Source organism: Phragmites australis, chromosome 19, assembly GCF_958298935.1.
Source record: "Phragmites australis chromosome 19, lpPhrAust1.1, whole genome shotgun sequence".
NCBI classification, from domain to species: domain Eukaryota; kingdom Viridiplantae; phylum Streptophyta; class Magnoliopsida; order Poales; family Poaceae; genus Phragmites; species Phragmites australis.
This window is the reverse complement of record NC_084939.1, coordinates 3,987,625-4,011,232: the sequence shown is the minus strand read 5'-3', so window position 1 is coordinate 4,011,232 and position 23,608 is coordinate 3,987,625. Positions and strand designations below refer to the sequence as shown.

The following is a 23,608-nucleotide window of genomic DNA, read 5'->3' as shown; positions in this document are numbered from 1 at the left end:
GCAGACGTACGCTAAGTGGTAAAAAAGAACTAATGGTGACGTAGCTTCCATTGGAATGAAGTTCTACGAATACTTGGAAGGTGAACAGCTGAAGTGGCATTTAGCAACATCTATATTATATTGTGTATCTTGTTTTGGGTGAAGTTGTAATAATGGATGTTCGAGTAAAGCCCCTAAAGCACATATATATGCAATGATATTTATTTGTAATTTTGTACTCGTCGGTCACAATGAACCCAGTGATTTGCTTTTCTTCTGTTCCAGTTCTTATTCCATTTGTCAGTTCAAAGTGCTCTCTCTTTCTCTCCTCTATACTGGATGTCAAAGAGAAGATTCGGTCCATATTATACCTCCTGTCTAAGCAAGAAGTTATGCAAAACAAATTACTACTACAATAACATCAACTTTTTAAGATTTGGTCAAAGATGGCTTCAAGAAAACAAAAGTTGAAAGCACAATTAAGAAAAAATTACCTTATCATCAAGAACAGAGGATGTACACATTTGATCAAAGTTGCGAAAGTTAAGTATGTCTAATTTTGGCTCTCATGGGAACCAAAACAAATAGCCTCTTCAAATAGTTTCTGGCAAGTTCCCATCTTCTGTGCAGAATTTTCATAAGCTACGATTCTTAGATTTTGCATGTAACAACTTCACTAAAAGACTGCAGGTATAGATGATTCATTTTTTCTCATTGAGTGATAGCTCAGTTGATAGAGTCTCCAGCTGAGAGTCCGTCTATCTAAACTCCTAACTCGTGTGCTAATAAAAAGTGGGTACCTCTTTGAAAATTGGTTTCAACGAGTTTTCTAATTAACTAAGATTCGGTACTCCCCTCTTTAAGACGAAGCCAAGGGGTTTCTTCCCGTGATCGAGTTTTTTTTTCCAGTTGTATTGTTGATAGCCAATGAGGGAAAAAAGAGGGAGTCATCAGTACATCTATAGTTCCAACTTTGGGAAGAAGGAATAAACAGCCAGTTTTGGCAGAAAGCGTTCTGCTTTCACATGAGCCTTTTGTCGGGTAAGTACGAAGAAAACAGAGCATGGCATGACATCAATATACACGAGTGATAGAACGAACTTCCCAGAAATCTCCTCTACAATTGCTACCTAGTAGATTGCTCGTGTACACCCAAGGAAAAACAGATGAAGTAGACAGGAAGGTGGTAATTGTCCTGAGAGCCATTTTTTAAAGATTAATGCTACCGTACTATCCGGTGACTTCACCTAATAATTTGATGCAACTTTCTGAGTTGTTTTGGATTTAGGGGCTGTTTGGTTCTTGCTCCTAAGAAGCCAAGTAAAAATTTGATCACGTCTCCAAAATTTAGCTTTTGTTTAGATCAAGGCCAAAATTTAGCCGCGTACTGAAAAATTGGCTGGCTAAATATTTTCTATAGCAAAGCTAGATAAGATTTTAGCATCTAAAATGGCCGCTTCAATTTTTGGCCAGCCAAAATTTTGACTTAGGCCTCATTTGGATAGGTTGCGGCTTCGGAGCTTCTAGCTAGCTGAGGAAGCGGTTGTGGCTATTGAATTTTAGTTGTTGGCTTTTACAATAAACTTTTAGCTTCTTAGCACACCAAAAGCCAGAAAAACTCATCTCAACCTGCTTCTCAGCTTTTAGTTCATTTCAGCCACAACCGCTTCCTCAGCCAGCCAAAAGCCATCAGAAGCTGGTTCAAAAGTCAGCCGCTTGGATAGCTTCTGGCTCTTTTCAGGAAAAAGCCGCTTTTAAGCCCATCAAAACAGACGGATAGCCTCAAACCAAACACTACTTGACATGGCCAAATTTTAGTATGACCCCAATTTTTGCATGGCTTCCTAGGGGCGAAAACCAAACAACCCCTTAAAGCCTCTGGTGACCCACCGACTGTCCTTGGTGCTCCCGTTTTACAGACCAACGATTAGTTTCTCCCCTTCAACGGCTAATTTTTTAGGTTATCCCTATGTATTATACCATATTGCTCTGTCATTTGAAGGTGCTCTCACTCGTTGGAAAGCTTAGACACATATTGGAGAGATTGAGGCACTTTGGTAATAATATTAAAGATCAAGACAATTAGCATAAGATTAAGGATGAATAGTGTTAGTTTAGGCCTAGTCTGAATCTAGCTAGGTAATTAGAATAGAATGAATCAAGTGAGTGATCCACACTTATTACTCTTGGTGCTTGCTGGCACCTAGACGGTTTGATAGCGGTATAGTCTTGTGAGACCCTCCAATTGAGTTTGTAGAGCGGTCGCAAGCCTTATAAGAAGGAGTGGCCTGTGACAGAGTGGTGAAGCACTACCATAGTGAAGACGAGCAGTGGGAATCAGGGGTGAGACCTAGTAGGAGACCCACCGGCGTGAGGGGAGCTCTAACGGCTAGAATCATTAGAGTAGCCGAGCAGGGAGCTTGGCACTTGTGAGGGACTCCAACGTGGATTAGAGGTGAGCGGCAAAACCGATATCAAGGGAAAAAATCATCATGCTGAGTGTGCGCTCTCTAACTCATTTATATTTTACACTTATTTATTGCATCATTTAATTTTCACATGTACCTTTTCTAGAATTGCTATGTGTAGCTGTAGGATTGGAACCTAGGGTGGAAACTTATTACGATGGAGTGCCTTATTGATTTAGGTTTATCTTATTGATTTAAGCTAATTAATTTTAGAAACCGTAATTCACTCTCCCTCTTAGACCATCACCAGTCCTTATAGACGTTTTTTTTTGCAGTGTAGTACCAAAATTGCAAGTCCAGCTTCTTGTTACACTTTCTATATAGAAGTTTTTTACACCCTTGTGAACAAAAATGTTTGTAAGACTATGAGATTTTTAACTTTGTATAGATTTTCTAGTTAACATTCGCAAGATTTTTTTCACCACAAATTCATTCATTTTTGTGACCGTCGGATGTAGATCCAACCGTCTGCCTTCATCTGGCTCAACCTTATACAAGTCGTTGTCTTCCACAAGCAGATCGATCTACTCCAGTCCCAATCCACTACATGGCCTCCTGTTGACGATATACCCTAAGGTAATCTTTAATTCAGATTGGATCCGTGTGTGCGCCTTGCGGATAATGATATACGAGGGATTAGAACTATAATAGACTTCCAACATATGGCAGTCTATTAGTGGGGTCTATATAAGTGAAGTCGCGGGGCTGTGGGCGAAACAAATTCCATCACCCTGAAACTCTAGCCGTCTCCACGTGACCTCCCCACGAATCCCTAGCTAGGTGTATGGTGCCAGCACACCAGCGTACAATGTTCCACCCCTGGACATGTGGATATCGTTGTGGCGTTGCTGCTGCTATTGTTGTTGTTGCTGTACTGATCGGCGACAAGGACGCGAGGAGGAGCCGATCAGTTCGTAAAGAGATTGACTACTTTCTCTACACTCATGCGCACGACATTAGACCAGCCTTCTCCAACTCTTTTTTCGCTGCAATGTGCATCTAGTGATAACGATACATGATCGCCTACTCACATGGTTTCCGAGATGAACATGATAGAACTTTTGTTTTACGCTAGCGTAGCGTACCCGCTTCCCAACACCCTCACTGTTTTGCTTCTGCCGTCAACCTCACCCATTGGCGATCCTCTGTGACTGTGGTGGGTGGTGCCCCCGCTGCCTCGCCATCCCACGCGTTGCCTTCCGCCATCGCTAGATTATCCGACTTCTGTTGGAAATATACGAATTATTCTAATTTTATCATATTCTACTCGGAGGCATAATTCATAGTTGTTTACTAATACAAAGTGATCTACCGCTAGCAGCATACTATAACACATAATCGATAAGAATGACATGAACTCACAGTCAAGATTGATGAATAAAATGACTAGATACAGTGATGACTTGTAGTCATGCAGACCGAAGAGGAAGTTGTTGGGTTGATGAAGTCGAGCTTCCACAAGGGTGATCTGATCGATGTCGAGGAAGCAACTCCTTAGGTGTAGTCAAAGTCAAGTCGAAGTGGCAGTGCACGAGCGGTCGTGCAGTTACGCTGTCCAGAAACCTTATTGCCACACCTCATACAGGCTTCACGACAGCAACGGTTCGGAGATACCACTCACCCTCAACCTCGGTGCACACCAAGGAGAGGGTCGGCGAGGTTCAGTAGCTCAACAAAAAACATAGCAAATTTTGATGAGAGAAAGATGAATAGGATTGATTTGCTCGCTGCCTTGTTGCCTCACAAAAAACTCTACGTGCCAGGACATCTCCAGGACTTATATAGGCAGCGGTACCTTACTAGTAATGGCTGTAATTATCCTCAATAAACAGCCATAAACATCACTAGTAACCACTTAATAAACAGCTACAAACAGCACTAGAGACCACTGAAATAAAAAAAACAATTAACCTCATTAATTGTCACTTATGGCTGACACAAATAGAAAGAGAAATAGCTTTGGAATTTTCAAAATTAGATCTCTTAATAAGCCAAATTCTAACAACTTCCACAGCAGCGGCCACCAAATCCCCAAAAATCCTGACCCCTGACCCTTACCTAAACCGAGATAGCCGGAGTTGCAGACCTCCCTGGAGAAAAAGGTCAGACCACGAATCTTCAAGCGCATCTCACGGTACGAAATTCACATTATTTCAGCCCCAAAAATCATTCGAACGATATTTAGCAATTCCGAAGTTTTAATCCTCATGATGCGTTAGGCTCTATGTTATGAAATTGTGGTAGTGTCACGTACATTGCTTTTGATAGATATCCTAGTATCCCTTACGGCAAATACGGTGTATAAATAGAAAGCATCGAGGCGACTTGCTCCGCCAGACCGCACATGCAGGATAGACAGAGTAAGTCAAGCGCGCATGTACTGAAGAATAACTGCACGGGAACGCGTCCACCAGTATGGCTACCGCCACCGCCGCCAGCTTCTTGCACCGGTGCCTCGTCGTGCTCGTCATCCTCACAACCGCCGTTCACTCGCTCCTGCAAATCCGGCCGGGCAACACGGCCGGCGACGGCTTGTGCATACCGCGCGAGAGGGACGCCTTGCTGGCCTTCAAGCAAGGTATCGCCAGCGACCGGGCAGGCCGCCTCAACTCATGGCAGCGAGATGGACACGAACAGGACTGTTGCCGGTGGAGAGGCGTCCGGTGCAGCAACCGGACTGGCCACGTCCGCGAGCTTCAACTCCGCAACACAACCCAGATGGATTGTGTGTTTATCTATGAATACATGACCTGTCAATCAGTCATTGTGATTCAAACAGAAACTGCAACCAGCAACGTTGGGAAGAACAAGGAATGAAGAGTACAAGTGGATGCACGGGCAAACCAGTTTCTGCGGTCCATTGTTGTGACTCACGCAGAAAGTTCTCATAAACAGAGTACCTCACTTTTTTCGTGATTTATTACAAATTACTCTAATTGAGTTCTTGATAATGAAACAAAACTTATCTAGTACAAGTATGATTAAAGCATGCAGGATTTATATTCGTGTTACGTGGCAGTTTTATATTCGCGTTACGCAGCAGAAGCTAGCCTCTACTTTGCAGTGACATGGACTCCAGTGCATTGTTCTCTCTTTAATAAACTCCAGAGTACCAATATGCTATGCATAGTCACTTTCTCGAGTACCAATATGCTATGCATAGTCCTCTAACTCTCGGCCATAATGACAGCGTTAAAATCATGCTGCTGTGTCATGAGCTTTGGTCGGATAAATATGAAAGGAACGCAGGGCACGCCATCAATATACATAACTGATAAAAAACAACAATTCACATTCAACCTCCTCATTGCTTCAATGTTATTGGTGTGAAGTGTCTGCTCCTTTCATCTGCCATTGTTGCCTAGAAGCCTGGCTGTGAGGTTGTCTTCTAGAAGCGTTAGCTTGGTTTCTCCTTCGATGGCCTGAATTCTTGTGCTTATTGCTACTGGTGTTGTTTGTCTGGCTGCGTTGCTCTGTTTCTGATGTTGAAGTAGTGGTGTCTTCGCAGGGATCATTGTCTCCTGCAACTGTAGCTGGCACGCTGGGAGGAAGAGAAACATACATTCCATGCTGTATGGCGCGATCTTTCTTCGGTTCGATCAGGCCATTTCGTTCTTGTTGCAGATTAACCAGTGACTCAAATTTTTTCTTTCTGTTCATCTCTAACTCAGAATTAATGGAGCAATTCCTTTTCCTCTTCACCCAGGTCAATTGTTAATGATGCCTAAAGGTGAACGGGTAAAAGAGAAGAGTTATAGTGGGTCTAACTGAGGTAAGATAAGAATGACAATATGATAGAGGACAATGCTTAAGTGATTTAACCTCAAAATATCATGATCAAGACTTAGATGCAGTGAAATTAAACAGGTAATGTCTGAAACTGAAGAAATGGTTCATCTACGTGAATTATATCCGATACATACCAGCCGGGAAGTATTTGCACCCAACAGATCACGTACATGCTCAATATCCTTCTCATCGAACACTTCGCGGCAAACTGGACAAAATCCTTTGTGCTGATTCACATTATAATGCTTGTCTGAGCTGGACAAATCCAATCCTTTAGAAGCATCAATAACTAGTTGCAGAAGTCAAGATTAACAACGTTTACCCTATGGAACCAACGAACAAAAATGCTAACTACATGTATGGACGAATTTGCATTACTTATTTGGAGCCTTGAGGCCTTGATAGAATGCCATTTGTCATTGTCATCGAGAAATAAACAAGCTCAAAATGTTGTAGGTTTAATATGCTTCATCGCAATAGTAAGTCAGTAAACTAATGCCACCAGAATGTAACTAACCTTATTGTTTCAGAATGGACTAGAAGCCTAGAATCTAAGTGCAATTCACAAAAGGCAGCATACACTTGACTTTGTATCAGGCAAAAAGTGAATGAAAAACTGCCATGGTATAATATGAATAGTAGACATCGACCTAACTGATCTTTGTAACCAGATTTAGTTCAGGAGTCCATGAAACAGTTCTACGAAATATGCTCAAAAACTCAAATAGAAAGGGAAAAGGGCAAAAGAAATAATTTCCTCACCTCCAGCGGTTACTGCTGTATTACATTCCTTAGGGTTCGCATCACCCTGTCCGAGCCATTCCCACCATCTCATAATGCAGTCACTGCAATGCCAAATATAAGCTACCACTAGAAAGAATAAATTACTTACACTATTGCGCAATTCTGTAAATGCAAAAGATAAATCATCAACCTGTGGAAGCAGTGGTAGCAAAATTTAGTGTGTCCACAAGTCAGAATAAGTGCTCCCTATTCTTCATATTACATACATTTAGTTCTAAACCTATAATACCACAAGCATTAGAGCATTGCTATCAAGTTCCAACATGCTGAAACCCTATTAGTACTTCCAAGACACTCAAAATTTCAGAGAAAAGATATTGTTGGGTGTTGGCATTATAGCAAAACAAAGGTTATCAAAACAGCAAGTTATCCATCTGTATCACTGAAACATACCCACATGTACAAGAAAATGGTTAATGCTTCAAGCTAACATGGCATATTCTTGAACATAACTACCTAATTCAATGAACTCCAAGTAGTTGTACAGATATTCCTAAACAAATAATGCATGGCACTACAAGGATTTGCAGCAAGAAAAGAGTGCACAAAAAAAGTTTATAAACTTATAGTAGGCACTAAGCAAATTAGCAGCTATTGACTAGAATGGGGGAAAAGAGTTTACAAGTCAGTCAGTTTGGACATTGGTTCCACAACAGTTCTCCGTAAAACATAAGTACCTAGAATTTAGATTGGGGTCGATGAAATGAGAATCTCGAAAGGTGATAGAGGTTCGTACCTATAAAGATGCTTTAATTCCAGGAAAGAGCTCTACAAACTGAAACGAGAGAAAGCCACCATTAACACACATAAATTTCAATGTATAATTCCTCCCAATAGGAGCAAGAGGAGTTTAGGGTAGTATTGGTCACAATAGAATTGTGCATTGGATGCCATGAGCAATGTCAAAGTCTAGAAAGAACAAGTAAAGAAACCTCCATGCCTTCAATCGCATACAATGCAACTCAATTCAGGTAACACCACAATTACAGTCCATCAAAGGTCATGGAAAATGCAGATTTAAGGGATTTTCAACTGACAAAACACCACGAAGGTACTGCAGCCAGTCCTACAGATGCTTCCATTACGAGTAGTGCTATAACAAATAAAAGAAGAACTCCAGGGGAAAAAGGTACAAACTACATCCACCTAAGCATAGTGGCTCTTATGCTTACAATCTCAGCCTTCCAGGTACAATTTCTCACATAGAGGCTCATACATTGTAATCATAACACAGTGTGAAGGTAACTCAGATACCCCTGTTTGCATGCTAAGACGGGCATCAAGCCAATCATGGAAACACATTGCAACAACCTATCAATTAAGTAACATAATAGCATCAGGATCATGACATTATATATGCAATGCACCCAAAAATCAATCGATCTGTAAGTCCACAAGCACTAACCATACAAAATTAAAATACCTCAACAGATCAACTCATAAATGAAAGAGGCTTAAACTTCAACCACTCACTAATCCCCCCTCTTCTCTGATAGCTAGGGTTCACCTCAGACTAGGCGGCGACTCCACCACCGGCTACTACCTACCGACTACTCCCTCTTGGGCACAACAGGGGGCTGACCAACCAGCCGGCCGATCAGTCGCGCCAGTCCTCCGCAACCCACGAAAATAAGACACCGGCAGGGATTGGGCGCCTTGCGGCCCGTGAGGAAGAGGATTAGTTGTGTGTGGGACGAGGCGAGGCGAACCTGCTGCTAGGAGTCGTCGGCGGTACGAGGCCGTACATGCACAACGAGGTGGGGAGGGAGGTCGCGGAGCACGCGGAGGTCGTCTCCGTACATCGTCACCACCGCCTCAAGCTCCTCCCGCACCCTCCGCCGCCATCACCTTCAGTCGCTGAGGATTTTTTTTTCTTCCCCCTCCCTCTCTCTGAGAAAAAAGTAGCTGCGGAAGTTGGGCGTGTGTAAGAACAATGGTAGTGTCGAGGCCAGAACTCACCCAACCCGAAATCAGAAACATAAAATCCAATCCAGCCCCAAAATTTATTCCCAGCTCCAGCCCTAATGAGACCCGAAACCCGATAGGAGACTCAAAACCCAATCTATTCTAGAGCATTGCATACATCATTGGCAAGTGGGCCATGACCGGTGGGCGTTGGGTGATGGACCATGAACATTGAACACCATATGTTAGGCTGAATTTAGGATTTCAGGGTTCATATGGTATCCATGGGTGCAAATTACATCTTGGGTCCGAACCTAACCTGAATCAGGGCCCGACCATATAGCTCCTCAGGACGATTTCTACACCCAACCCTGCCCCGGTCTAAAACCTGTGGGATCCGACCCGATCCGACCCATTACCATTTTACGTGTGTCCGCGTTTGTGACTTGTGAGGCGAGGGGAATTGGCCCAAGGCTAGTGAGGTGCGGAAGGGATTGGGTTGGGCTGGGCTGGGTGAAGTGGGCCTGAATGGGTTTGCCATCCTGGTTGAGCTGAGTAGTTACGCACTTGTATCAGACGCTGTTTGTTTTTTATTCTGATTATGCATTGTAGCCCTAAAAGCAAAAGTAAAAATAAATGATCATAATTTAAAAGTTAATTCTCATAATACATGTTTTTTACGAAATCTCACAATTCATAATTTGGTGGAGGAGCTTCTTCATAAAATCTAGATTGTGACCTTCCACAGCAAAAATAAACAAAGCCTCCCTCCATCTTCATTACTAAATGAACTCAATCTTTAATGAGCAACGTGGCCGTGTTATTTTTTTGCACAAAAGGTGTGTTTATTTTTTTAGACGAACAAGCAAGAGGACTGCTATTTTTTTAGACGAACAGGCAGGAGTTTAGTTTATATTTTGCCAGAACACAGCTGCGCGAGTTTGACTTATTACGCGAGTTATGAATTATTAATACTAGTGTTTGGTTTACTGCTGTAACAGTTTTAGCATGACACTCTTTTACCGGCGAATGTTTTTCAGTAGCATGCACGCACTACGTAACTTGGTATAGTCAAGTCTTCAACAGAAGTTATCTTGAAAAAGGTCTTCAAAAGAATGAAGGAAGGAAGTCGCGGGTCAATGTCGCGAGTATATGAAAGCCGAAAGGAAGCATGACCTGCGTTTGCCGCAGAAATTCAACACAAAAACGAAAATCTAAGAAAATATAGTATCCTCATTTGCCGCAGAAAAGATGCGTGAACGGTATGCATATATTTAGCTACGCCTGCATTTTAACCCTCATTTCCTTTTTGAAGAAGTTAATCTCCATTTGATTTCATGAATGTTGTTGGCATCTTCTAGTCGCCAATCACCATGTAAGATAGCGTTTGGTTGATTGAACGAAGTTGAATGGGATGAGATTATCCTGTATAGGATGGTCCTGGATGAGATGGTTCTGAATAAGATGGTACAAGTAGGTTGTTTAGTTAGATGTATAAAATGGTACATGAATGTGTCTGGTTTGATGTATGGAATGATACGAGAACGTGTTTAGTTGCTTAAAAGCTATGTATTATATCCATATATAACTTAATTATTTTAGAAAAATAATAATTTTTATATTTATTATTATCAATAAACTATACTAATTAGTATTAATTATGACTAATTTTAGTTAATCATAACTTAAGTTGTCAATGATTATCACTAAATAGCCACAGTAATAATTAGTTATGTTAATAATATCTAATTGTAACTAATGTTTAACTAAAATCCTTAATAATCACTAATTATCATTAACCATAAGTGATTAGTGGAGTTGACATAATCTATACGGAGTCGTTCGGCTGATTTTTTCGCATGGAAGTGTACAATATCTGAATAGAATCTTTCTGAAATCTGTACCACTCCGTATAAAATGGTTTGGTTTGAACCAAACGCATGAACGAGGCCTCGTCCTCGACTATCACATCCAAGATGAGGCTCGTACCCCCAACCAAATATAACCTAAATTATATGGTAGGAGGTAGTCGTCGAACGACTCGGACCGAAGACTACACTACTACACACTAGTACTCTCCCTGTTTTAAAATACATAACATATTATGATTAAAAAAGTGAAACTTAGTAAATTTTGATCAATAATTAGTCAAATTATACGCATATTTTAGTATACAAATGATGTATCAATAGATTTGTATTTGACATATCTTCTATTACAATATTAGTTTCGTAGCAATTGATAATATATTGTAAGGAAAATTAATAGTCAAAATATATACTTTAGACTTCTTCGAATCCTAGTATCACACTATAAATACAGGGGTGGCATGAGCTAGAGCAACCCAAGGCATGACTTTTGGCATGGCCCAAAGCACGGCACGACACGAAATATTTTGGGCCGGACCGGCACGGCACGAACATAAGGGCCTTGCCATGCCTAGGACTTTGGCACGGTGGGCGTGCCGGCATGACACGATGGCTTGGGCACGGGACGAAAATGGCACGACACAATCTGTTTGGCTATTTTTCCGTACTTATCCTCTAATCTCTCTAATACAAAACGTGAGACACTAAGACCCTATTTGTTTGGTGAGAGATGGTAAGAGATAACTATGTAAGAATAAGAGACACAAGTGTGAGATGGTAAGAGATAAGCATGTAAATATTATCAGGCGATATGAAACATGAGAGAGATGTGTGTGAGTATGAGAGACACAAGTGTGAGATGATAAAAGATAAATATGTAAGTATTGTCAGACGACATGAGACAGGGTCGTGCCTAGGTCGGTATGGCACGACAACGGCACAACGTGCCGAGGGCCGTGCTTAGACCTTCCTAGAGTTGACTCGTACCGACACGACACGGTATGATAAGTCGATCATGTCTAATGAGCATGGCATGATGTGACACGAGGCACAACAGGACCGGGCCATACTTGCACGGCACGGCTAAGTCCCAGCTCTAGCCTAAGCAGTACTGCTCTACTCATCAACAGACCATGCGTTAGCTACCGGCCATGCGTCCCAGCACCACGCTCCTGCTCCTCCTCCTCGTAGCAGCTGTTGTCACCTTCTCCCCGACCAGCCATGGGCTGGCTCATCATGCAACAGCACCAGCACCGTCGGCTGCTTGGCGCACGAGAGGGATGCCTAGTTGGAGTTCAAGGGAGACATCGCTAGCGACATCCTCGCCTCGTGGTGGTGAGATGACCGTGAGTAGGACTGCTGCCGGTGGAGAGGCGTCCGGTGCAGCAACCGGAGCCAGAGCGATCACGCCCTTGAACTTTGACTCCGTAATCTGAATGGCGATAGTTTCAGTCAACTTTTTTATGAGGAGACGTCTTTGGTCGGTCAGATAAGTTCCTCCTTGCTATCCTTGCATCATCTGGAGTCACTTGATTTGTAGCTATAAATTATATAATTATTTATAGTTACAAAATATATATATAGTGTAAAATCATTTTGAATTATAAATTCTAGTCAGATAATTTGATTAAATATTAATTAAAGTACATAAAATTTATTTTTTAAAAAAATACGTTTACTATTTCTAAACAAAAATAGTATCATTTTTTATGAGGATGCCACCTCAGCTGGGCAATCTCTCAAAGTTGCAATTCATCTCAGTCCGTGAAATGCGCTCCACTGATACCTCTCGGTCGTCGCCGTACACCGCCTCCATCACTAGCCGCACGCTCGCAGCTCGTCCACCGCCGCTCTTCTGCTTTAAGTGTGCAAGTTGAACATGACCGGGTTGGGGCAGAGATTGGGCCCAGTCTAGGAAGATTGGGTTGGGTTGGGCCTTCGCAACCTAAGATAGGCCAGGGCCCAGTACAATTGCACACTTCTACTACAATTCCAGCTAGGCAAAAGCCCAATCACCAAACCAATGAATGAATATAATCTAGGAATTCCTATAATCCATAGTTTTTATTTTTATATTTTTTAACATAAAAATTTATTTAAATATATCCCGGATGAAAAAATTTACAAAAATAGACGCCTACCGCCCTCTCGTAGGACGGTTAGGCACTTAACGCCCTCTGAGAGTGCGGTAAGTAGGGGCGGTAAGCCAATTTTAATTTTTCTCCTATCTTATTTGTTCAAAATATTGATGTTCTGTTGCTAGAAAAATCCTAAAACTTTTTGTACGTGTTCCATAATCCATGTGAAACCCCTTTTAATTGAATTTACCCAAAAATCATGTGTATAATTTAAACTAAAATTCTCCAAAAAATACTACTTTTATAACTTCTAACAATTGTTAATGCCTCAAATAAATTTCTAAAAATCTGGTAAAATTCACTAATATTCTTCTTATGCGATGTGATAATTTCTAAAAAAAATTTAAGCACTAGGTTTATATAATTTTGAATTCAAATTAAGTTAAAAGAAGAATATCATATGAAATTATAAAAATATATATAAATGGTGCATTACAAAGGAACTCACTTTTTTACCACATAATATAGGACTGAAAATAATTTTAGAAATTATCACATCACATAAGAAGAATATTAGTGAATTTTACCAGATTTTTAAAAATTTATTTGAGGCACTAACAATTGTTAGAAGTTATAAAAGTAGCCTTTTTTGGAGAATTTTAGTATAAATTCTACACATGATTTTTGGGTAAATTCAATTAAAATGGATTGCATATGGATTATGAAACACGTACAAAAAGTTTTAGGATTTTTGTAGCAACAGAACATTACTATTTTGAACAGATAAAATAGATTGAAATTCGGAATACTGTTCACCACGGGGGGTACTGTTCATGCAGTGCGGTAGGTGTATATTTTCCTAAATCTTTTCATCCGAGATATATTTAAATAAATTTTTATGATAAAAAAATATAAAAATAAAAAAAGCTCGTGAGACTGACAGGAACCAAAGGTCACACAACCATAAGAATTCAAGACAATAGACATGCTCACATGGACCAGTGTATCAGTCTACTTGACAAGTATAGCAATTTTAACACAGGCCCGGTCCAGATGGAGCCCGGTGCCGCGTGAAGCCGAATCGGTGGTGCCTCTTCTTCCGGAGGTGGCCTTCTTGTATTCATGAGCTCTTGCTCAAAGATTGTAAGACTCAGTACACACTTCACCATCTCTAGGCTTGGATGGTGCATATGTTTAGGATTAGATGGTGTATAAAAGATAAAATTGAATTGTTAATAACTAATATTTTATTTTTTCCGTGGTGCCAGTGCACTCGGTTGTGCTACTGTAGTTTCGTCCCTGATGGTAACAACTCTGGTGGTTAATTGTTAATTAATCAAACTCTCCCCCCCCCACAAAAAAATTAACAGAGGCCGACTATAACAGAATACTTACGAACACACGGCACAAATTAAACATTTAGCTGATGATAAGCATATTGTTATTGATAAACGTCCACTGAACATCAGAAAAAGCAGGTCCACAGCCCACAGAAACACACTTGGCAGTCACCATTGTTTGAAGCTGATACACAGCTTTGCAAAGGACTAGCACCCCAATCATTCTACTACCACTTAATGACGACCGAACTCAAAATGCACCAGGAACTGCAAATGAGCCTACACACTATGTCAATAAGTCTGTTCTCCGTCGCAAAAGGAAATGAGCACACAGTCGGACAGGCAAAAGAAAAGGTTATGCTCATAAGATCAAGTGTTCATGGCTTGTTGGACCGAGAACGCAGCCTGCTTGCAACACAGTGGGGGCTTCTTCGTTCAACATACTTCCTCTTCCTTGGCGGCGCTGGCTTAGATAGAGTGGCACAATCAGCATCCTTGTTGGCCTGATCATCCTGAGAATCAGATGTCACCACAGACTTGCTTATGCTATCGTCCTTGTCACCATCAGAGTTCTTCACTTGGCGGTAAGTTGCTTTGTTTTGCTTAGCTTCGCTGCTTGTTTCTGCATCCTCTAGGCCCTCCTTGGAAACCGGGGAAATGCATGAGGATTCTGATTTAGATGGCAACTTGTTCGAGGAGTCAGCAGAGCTTGAATCCTCTGAGTTAGCTGATGATCGCTTTGTTGCCATTAGATAGTGTGCCACAGAATTGTACCCAAGGCTGACCACCTGCGTCAAGGAAACGTCTGCTTGCTCACAACAGTTGGATTTGGATCAATAACAAATTGATATATGCATACTAACTACATGAAAATTCAGTCCATTATTTATCTTTCTTCCTAGTTTTGTACCGCTATAAACTAACTGCAATGACAACAAGAAAGCATTTAGTCCCAATAAGTTGGGGTGGGCTAGAGATGAAAGCCAACAAGAATCACATGAACCAAAAAAGAAAGATAGTTACACAATAAAAATAGTACAAACTAACTACAAGGAATAGATAAATTTCATTACTTATGCTTCAAATGGCAGTTTGTGCTTTCCAATTGTAAAAGGGTATGTATGTTAGTATATATACCTTCCTATATTCTTATTATATAATTTACTAATTTCTAAAATTATTTTTATCCTTATTTTATATGGTGAAAAAGTTATTTCCTTTGTAATGCTCCATTTATATGCTCTATTTATATACTTACAAAAGAATTTACTTTTTCACCATATAACCAAGGGCTGAAAATAATTTGAGAAATTAGTCCATCATATAATAAAGTTATTAGTGATTTTTTCCAGATTTTTGGGATTTTATTTGACGCCCTAACAATTGTTAGGAGTTATAAAAGTAGCTTTTTTGGATAATTTTAGTTTAAATTCTACAAATTCTTTTTAGGTGAATCCAATTAAATGGGTTTAACATGGATTATGGAACACGTACAGAAAGTTCTAGAATTTTTGGAAAAATAGAAGACCACGTTGGATGAATCCAATTAAAATCTGATTTTGTGTGAAATTGATGTATAATAATTGTAGTTTTGTGTTACTAGTCACAATACTAGTAGTTTCATGTTACAGATAGTATAATACTTGTAATTTTATACAAATCACTTATTTAATTAACTAATTAATTATTTTGATCTAATCAAAATAACTAGTTAATTGATTGAGTTGAACTAAAATAAATTCACAAATTGCTCCACGCGGCAGTAGCCACGCACCTAATACCAGCACGAGGTTAGGGCCCTCGATGTCCGAATTGCCACTGGCACGAGGTTGGGGCCCACCTTCTTACACCCAGCAGGGTCCAATAGGCCGCGCCCGGGAGAGTCGACGAGGCCGTTAGCCCAATGGGGAGATGCAGCTAAGGAGCACTTGGGCTACATAAAAAGCGGCCACGGCTTCCTGCGTACGACGAACTCTCGTCCATCTCTCGTCGATTTCAACACAATTGCTATGAACTTATCAATTCACAACATCGCTACATTAGACGTGACGACGACGACGACGAATGGAAACTGCACATTATACATATATCTGTCAATAAATCAATCAACGACTTTGATCACTTGAGCCAATTGTCTCTCGATCCTTCTCTCTGGACGAGACTAGAAGCTATCGCGCGTAGATGCATGGTCGAGTTTGTCCTGTATGTCGCGAGCGTGAGGCGACGTGCAATAAAATTCCTCCAACGAAGTTTCGACCAGTTAATTGGGGTAGGCAATCAACGACTGTACGCCCGACGTCTTCCACACACATATCAGTCACCAAATTTAATCGACGACGACTTTCCTGTCCATTATACTACTGTCAAAGTTGCATTCGAAATTAAGGTCATGCCGATGTCCAAAATAATCTGTATTTATTTGTGACTATCCAACTATGTATATCTCAGTCTTCACGCGCGGCAGTTCAACCTAACACACCCTTAATATAGCAGCGTGGTGCTGCGGTGCTGCCTACAAATCGCCGACGGCTGCAAAAACACCTGAAAATCGATATGATGCTAGCTTTCAGCATGTCCATCGCCGGTTTCCTGCTCCTCGTAGTCATCGTAGCAGCTGCTTCCTCTTCCTTCACCGGCGTCCACGCGGGCGCCGCCTGTGCGCCCAAGGAGAGGGACGCCCTCCTGGCGTTCAAGCAAGGCATCACCAGCGACCCCGGGGGCCTCCTGGCGTCATGGCAGCCAGAAGATGAGCATGACTGCTGCCAATGGGGAGGAGTCCAGTGCAGCAACCTTACGGGCCATGTCCTCGAGCTGCACCTCGGAGGCGGAGGTCTGACCGGAGAGATAAGTCGTTCTCTGCTCTCCTTGCAGCATCTTGAATATGTCGATGTCAGCATGAACAGCCTCCAGGGGTCGACCGGCCAAGTCCCGGAGTTCCTAGGATCTTTCAAGAACCTAAGATATCTTAACCTCTCTAGCATACCGTTTTCCGGTAGGGTGCCTCCTCAGCTTGGCAACCTCTCAAAGCTGCACTATCTTGATCTTTCAAACACTAGTTCGCAGCAGCAGTACATGTACTCCACTGATCTCTCGTGGTTAACACACCTACCTTTGTTGCAGTACCTCAACATGGAGTCAGTAAATCTTAGCATGGTAACTAACTGGCCGTATATGGTGAATATGTTGCCTTCTTTGAGGGTCCTTATTCTCGATGATTGCTCGCTAACAAGTGCAAACCAATCGCTCCCACACCTTAACCTTACAAACCTTGAGGAGCTCTATCTCTCCTCCAATAGCTTTCAACACCCAGTTGCATCTTGTTGGTTTTGGAACCTAACAAGCCTAGTGTACCTCTCCCTCGAGGGATAGCTCAGTTGATAGAGTCTCCAGCTAAGAGTCTGTCTATCTAAACTCCTAACTCGTGTGCTAGTAAAAAGTGGGTACCTCTTTGAAAATTGGTTTCAACGAGTTTTCTAATTAACTAAGGTTCGGTACTCCCCTCTTTAAGACGAAGCCAAGGGGTTTCTTCCCGTGATCGAGTTTTTTTTTTTCAGTTGTATTGTTGATAGCCAATAAGGGAAAAAAGAGGGAGTCATCAGTACATCTACAGTACCAACTTTGGGAAGAAGGAATAAACAGCCAGTTTTTGCAGAAAGCGTTCTGCTTTCGCATGAGCCTTTGGTCGGGTAAGTATGAAGAAAACAGAGCATGGCACAACATCAATATACACGACTGATAGAACGAACTTCCCAGAAATCTCCTCTACAATTGCTACCTAGCAGATTGCTCGTGTACGCCCAAGGAAAAACAGATGCAGCAGACAGTAAGGTGGTAATTGTCCTGAGAGCCATTTTTTAAAGATTAATGCTACCGTACTATCCGACGACCTCACCTGATAGTTCGGTGCAACTTTCTAAGTTGATTTGGAATTAGGGGCTGTTTGGTTCTTGCTCCTAAGAAGCCAAGTAAAACTTTGATCACATCTCAAAAATTTAGCTTTTGTTTGGATCAAGGCCAAAATTTAGCCGCGTACTGAAAAATTGGCTGGCTAAATATTTTCTATAGCAAAGCTAGATAAGATTTTAGCATCTAAAATGGCCGCTTCGATTTTTGGCCAGCCAAAATTTTGACTTAGGCCTCATTTGGATAGGTTGCGGCTTCGGAGCTTCTAGCTAGCTGAGGAAGTGGTTGTGGCTGTTGAATTTTAGTTGTTGGCTTTTACAATAAACTTTTATCTTCTTAGCACACCAAAAAACACCAGAAGCTGGTTCAAAAGTCAGCCGCTTGGATAGCTTCTGGCTCTTTTCAGGAAAAAGCCGCTTTTAAGCCCATCAAAATAGACGGATAGCCTCAAACCAAACACTACATGACATGGCCAAATTTTAGCATGACCCCAATTTTTGCATGGCTTCCTAGGGGCGAAAACCAAACAACCCCTTAAAGCCTCTGGTGACCCACCGATTGTCCTTGGTGCTCCCGTTTTACAGACCAACGACTAGTTTCTCCCCTTCAACGGCTAATTTTTTAGGTTATCCCTATGTATTATACCATATTGCTCTGTCATTTGAAGGTGCTCTCACTCGTTGGAAAGCTTACACACATATTGGAGAGATTGAGGCACTTTGGTAATAATATTAAAGATCAAGATAATTAGCATAAGATTAAGGATGAATAGTGTTAGTTTAGGCCTAGTCTGAATCTAGCTAGGTAATTAGAATAGAATGAATCAAGTGAGTGATCCACACTTATTACTCTTGGTGCTTGCTGGTACCTAGATGGTTTGGTAGCGGTATAGTCTTGTGAGACCCTCCAATTGAGTTTGTGGAGCGGTCGCAAGCCTTGTAAGAAGAAGGAGTGGCCTGTGCCAGAGTGGTGAAGCACTACCATAGTGAAGACGAGCAGTGGGAATCAGGGGTGAGACCTAGTAGGAGACCCACCGGCGTGAGGGGAGCTCTAACGGCTAGAATCATTGGAGTAGCCGAGTAGGGAGCTTGGCACTTGTGAGGGACTCCAACGTGGATTAGAGGTGAGCGGCAAAACCGATACCAAGGGAAAAATCATCATGCTGAGTTTGCGCTCTCTAACTCATTTATATTTTGCACTTATTTATTGCATCATTTAATTTTCACATTTACCTTTTCTAGAATTTCTATGTGTAGCTGTAGGATTGGAACCTAGGGTGAAAACTTATTACGATGGAGTACCGCACTAAATAAATCTAAATTATAATTAGATAGAAATTGATTTAGATTTATCTTATTGATTTAAGCTAATTAATTTTAGAAACCCTAATTCACTCTCCCTCTTAGACTATCACCGTTCCTTATAGACGTTTTTTGCAGTGCAGTGCCAAAATTGCAAGTCCAGCTTCTTGTTACACTTTCTATATAGAAGTTTTTTACACCCTTGTGAACAAAAATGTTTGTAAGACTATTAGATTTGTAACACCATAAAGTTTGTACAGATTTTCTAGTTAACATTCGCAGGATTTTTTTCACCGCAAATTCATTCATTTTTGTGACCATCGGATGTAGATCCAACCGTCTGCCTGCATCTGGCTCAACCTTGTATAAGTCATTGTCTTCCACAAGCAGATCGATCTACTCCAGTCCCAATCCACTACATGGCCTCTTGTTGATGATATACCCTAAGGTAATCTTTAAATCAGATTGGATCCGTGTGTGAGCCTTGCGGATAATGATATACGAGGGATTAGAACTATAATAGACTTCCAACATATGGCAGTCTATTAGTGGGGTCTATATAAGTGAAGTCGCGGGGCTATGGGAGAAACAAATTCCATCACCCCGAAACTCTAGCCGTCTCCACGTGACCTCCCCACAAATCCCTAGCTAGGTGCACGGTGCCAGCACACCAGCGTACAGTGTTCCACCCCTGGACATGTGGATATCGTTGTGGCGTTGCTGCTGCTGTTGTTGTTGTTGCTGTACTGATCGGCGACAAGGACGCAAGGAGGAGCCGACCAGTTCGTAAAGAGATTGACTACTTTCTCTACACTCATGCGCACGACATTAGACCAGTCTTCTCCAACTCTTTTTTCGCTGCAATGTGCATCTAGTGATAACGATACATGATCGCCTACTCACATGGTTTCCTAGATGAACATGATAGAACTTTTGTTTTACGCTAGCGTAGCGTACCCGTTTCCCAACACCTTCACTGTTTTGCTTCTGCCGTCAACCTCACCCATTGGCGATCCTCTGTGACTGTGGTGGGTGGTGCCCCCGCTGCCTCGCCATCCCACGCGCTGCCTTCCACCATCGCTAGATTATCCGACTTCTGTTGGAAATATACGAATTATTCTAGTATGAAATTAATCCTCATGATGCGTTAGGCTCTATGTTATGAAATTGTGGTAGTGTCACGTACATTGCTTTTGATAGATATCCTAGTATCCCTTACGGCAAATACGGTGTATAAATAGAAAGCATCGAGGCGACTTGCTCCGCCAGACCGCACATGCAGGATAGACAGAGTAAGTCAAGCGCGCATGTACTGAAGAGTAACTGCGAGGGAACGCGTCCACCAGTATGGCTACCGCCACCGCCGCCAGCTTCTTGCACCGGTGCCTCGTCGTGCTCGTCATCCTCACAACCACCGTTCACTCGCTCCTGCAAATCCGGCCGGGCAACACGGCCGGCGACGGCTTGTGCACACCGCGCGAGAGGGACGCCTTGCTGGCCTTCAAGCAAGGTATCGCCAGCGACCGGGCAGGCCGCCTCAACTCATGGCGGCGAGATGACCGTGAGCAGGACTGTTGCCGGTGGAGAGGCGTCCGGTGCAGCAACCGGACTGGCCACGTCCGCGAGCTTCAACTCCGCAACACAACCCAGATGGATTGTGTGTTTATCTATGAATACATGAACTGTCAATCAGTCATTGTGATTCAAACAGAAATTGCAAGCAGCAACGTTGGGAAGACGTCCATTGTTGTGACTCATGCAGAAAGTTTTTATAAACAGAGTATCTCACCTTTTTCGTGATTTATTACAAATTACTCCAATTGAGTTCTTGATAATGAATGAAACAAAACTTGTCTAGTACAAGTAAGATTAAAGCATGCAAGATTTATATTCGTGTTACGTGGCAGTTTTATATTCGCGTTACGCAGCAGAAGCTAGCCTCAACTTTGCATTGACATTAACTCCAGTGCATTGTTCTCTCTTTAATAAACTCCAGAGTACCAATATGCTATGCATAGTCCTCTAACTCTCGGTCACAACGACAGCGTTAAAATCATGCTGCTGAATCAAGAGCTTTGGTTGGATAAAATATGAAAGGAAGGCAGGGCACACCATCAATATACATAACTGATAAAAAAAACAACAATTCACATTCAACCTCTTCATTGCTTCAATGTTATTGGTGTGAAGTGTCTGCTCCTTTCATCTGCCATTGTTGCGTAGAAGCCTGGCTGTGAGGTTGTCTTCTAGAAGCGTTAGCTCGGTTTCTCCTTCGATGACCTGAATTATTGTGCTTATTGCTACTGGTGTTGTTTGTCAGGCTGCGTTGCCCTGTTTCTGAGGTTGAAGTAGTGGTGTCTTCGCAGGGATCATTGTCTCCTGCAACTGTAGCTGGCACTCTGGGAGGAAGCGAAACATACATTCCAGGCTGTATGGCGAGGTCTTTCTTCGGTTCGATCAGGCCATTTCGTTCTTGTTGCAGATTAACCAGTGACTCAATTTTTTTTCCTTCTATACATCTCTAACTCAGAATGCAGCAACTCCTTTTTCTCTTCACCCAGGTCAATTGTTAATGATGCCTAAAGGTGAACGGGTAAAAGAGAAGAGTTATAGTGGGTAAGATAAGAATGACAATATGATAGAGGACAATGCTTAAGTGATTTAGCCTCAAAATATCATGATCGAGACTTAGATGCAGTGAAATTAAACAGGTAATGTCTGAAACTGAAGAAATGGTTCATTTACGTGAATTATATCTGATGCTAGCAGGAGCAGATAAAGGAAGGACTTGGAGGCCGTATACATCTCATGCTAGCAGGAGCAGCACCTTTGCCAAGGCACATCGAAGAGTTCATGCGGGTAACCAGCTGCAGTGTCTTTGTACAAGGATACGGTAAGAGCTTCAGACCATATTAGCATTTTAGCACGATTCAGTTCGGTTCTTATGGATGGCAATATGCCAACCAATGTTTCTTCATTGTCCAAATCAGTATTGGATTTCTTAAATTCTTAACAGAACTCTAGTAGTCTAGTTACAGGTCTGGTCTTGAGAACCATGTGGCCTCACTTGTCATATTGATATGCAGGGCTCACAGAGAGTTGTGCAGGATGCTTCACGTCTATTGCCAATGTTTTCTCAATGATTGGAACAGTTGGCCCTCCTGTCACGACGATCGAGGCATGACTGGAGTCCGTCCCTGAAATGAGCTACGACGCGCTATCAGACACGCCCCGGGGTGAGATCTGCTTGAGGGGCCACACCTTGTTCTCGGGGTACTACAAGCGCCCTGACCTCACTGAAGAAGTGTTCTCAGATGGCTGGTTCCATACAGGTGCAGAATTATTTCTCACTTCCTTCTAGCTTACTGAATGATCAGTTAGTGAAGATGATTAATTTGTCAGAAACTTGCCATCACCTTAATTATGTATGCAGGTGATATTGGAGAGTGGCAACCCGATGGGACGATGAAGATCATCGACAGAAAGAAGAACATCTTCAAGCTATCCCAGGGAGAGTATGTAGCAGTTGAGGTCCTGGAAAGCGCATACACGCTGTCCCCTCTCGTTGCATCGGTACGCCAATTGAAGCCAACAAAAACTAAACCTAAGTACTTGAGCACTTAATTATGCTCCGATTCAACTAGAGAACCTTTACAGTACACCATGATACTAGATGGTGGAGAGTATCATTGTTGTGATCCAACCGTCCATTTTAGTAGGTATTATTGTAATTATCTTGGTACCCTTAGGGGTAATTACGTCATTGACTGGCCGGACTTCGGACCTTCGTCACCCATCATCGACCGGCCGACGGAGGGTGAAAACCCTAATAAATGAAATGAACAGAATAAGTGAAAGCTTATCCGAAGAATAAACTAACATTTTGACCTTCCCTAATTAAACATATAATTTACAAGTTTATCATATTTTTTTCCAATCCTACCCTTATGATACCTATGATACTCTTTAATGATACCTATGATACTTGTGGGCGATAGAGTATCATTAGGCCAATCTAAATCACCGGATGAAGAAAATAGACGGCATGTACTTATTTAGGTGTACCGTAAAAGTCTTCTTCAACTAACCTAGAGGCTGGCTCCTTTCTGATGTAACTATAAGAGTTAATAAAATTTTTAAAAAAAACAGATATGGGAAATAGTGCTGCATGAA

The 23,608-nt window shown here is 41.9% G+C and overlaps 1 long non-coding RNA gene and 1 pseudogene across 12 annotated transcripts; one reads left to right on the top strand and one right to left on the bottom strand.

Annotated features, from left to right (window-relative positions):
- Window positions 1–5,466: 5,466 nt before the first annotated feature.
- LOC133901069 (uncharacterized) lies at window positions 5,467–6,538 on the bottom strand (annotated as a pseudogene).
- A 10,161-nt stretch (window positions 6,539–16,699) lies between these two features.
- LOC133900949 (uncharacterized) lies at window positions 16,700–23,211 on the top strand. Of its 12 annotated transcripts, none has more exons than XR_009906623.1 (6): window positions 16,700–19,883; window positions 21,756–21,875; window positions 21,997–22,051; window positions 22,205–22,328; window positions 22,522–22,767; window positions 22,869–23,211. It is a non-coding gene; the product is annotated as an uncharacterized LOC133900949 (long non-coding RNA). The 12 variants fall into 12 exon arrangements; XR_009906619.1 differs by having other exon boundaries at window positions 16,700–21,673; XR_009906622.1 differs by having other exon boundaries at window positions 16,700–17,917; window positions 19,766–22,051.
- Window positions 23,212–23,608: the final 397 nt, after the last annotated feature.